This window comes from Mus pahari, chromosome X, assembly GCF_900095145.1.
Source record: "Mus pahari chromosome X, PAHARI_EIJ_v1.1, whole genome shotgun sequence".
Classification (NCBI taxonomy): domain Eukaryota; kingdom Metazoa; phylum Chordata; class Mammalia; order Rodentia; family Muridae; genus Mus; species Mus pahari.
The window spans coordinates 113,612,265-113,613,600 of NC_034613.1; positions in this window are offsets into that span (position 1 = coordinate 113,612,265).

Here is a 1,336-nt window from a genome sequence, read left to right on the forward strand (position 1 = left end):
ATAGTTTTTTCAGGCCCCAGCGTATGGCCTCATACCCATACTCATATGATTAGCACAAATTAAAGGGGTTACTACTATATTAATGCTAATAATACTAATACTAATACTAATAATGGGAAAAAAGAGGTAATGAAGTTGGAAGGGGGTTCAGCAGCAGTGAAGAATGGATAAAAATTATGTGTGTGTGTGTGTGTGTGTATGTGTGTGTGTGTGTGTATAATTTTGAATAATCATTGAAATGGAAATATTATGTATTTCTCCACTGTCTAAATTCTTCCAATAACTCTCCATTGATCATTATGTATGTATGGGGTTTTTGTCTGCATGTAGGTATGTGCACCTCCTGTGTACCTGGTACCCACCAATGTAAACTGGTACCCACCAATGTAAACTTTGATTTCATTTTCTTAAAGGAAGGGATGAGATGAGAGCTGTGTCGAAGCTTTATGAATACATGGCTTGGGCTGAGCCCAGAGCATTTCTATCTAACTATCCCTAGGCCTAGGCTTGGAAGTGTCTAGCCTCTGTACAATCTAATCTTCTGTAAGCCTGGACCCTACAGGCTTCAGCTTCCAGCCTCTGTCTGCTAACCTAAACCTAGAATGTTTCAGCCTCCTAGACTTATTGCTGAATAAACTCACTCTTTCTGAACTCAGCTGTTCTGGCTCAAACTCCTCTCCAAGCTGTCTGATTCAAATACCTTCTTTTGGCTTCTAATTGCATTTCTCTGCTTAGAAAACTGCCTCTGAACTCCACAGGACTGAATAGAAAGAACTGCACTGAACTCAACTGAACTGCATTCAACTGAATTGCACCAAATTCAGCTGAACTCACTGCATTCAACTGAACTGCACTGAACTCAACAGAACTCATCAGCTCCACCTCTGTCCTGGCACTGCTCTTAAATAGCCTCTCTTTCCTGTCCTCACAAGAGTTGAGCATATCCAATCTCTGGTTTATTCTGTCAAATCTTTCTCTGATTTGTCACTTAGATCAGTTAGAATGGGTTTAAGGTGTATACTAAGGGTGTCTATACTCCAGCCAGGATTAAAAGTGTGTCATTCCAGTTGGATCACAACAGTCATGTTGCTGGATTAAAATTCTTCTACACACTAAGGGTGTTGCATTCCCTGGAACTGGAATTGTAGATAGCTGTGAGCCACCATGTGGATATTTGGAATTGAATTTAGGTCCTTTGCAGGAACAACAAGTAGTCTTAATAACTGAGAAATCTCTCTAGTATCTCAAGATAATTTTGGGGGGCTGGAGAGATGGCTCAGAGGTTAAGAGCACTGACTGCTCTTCCAGAGGTCCTGAGTTCAATTCCCAGCAACCA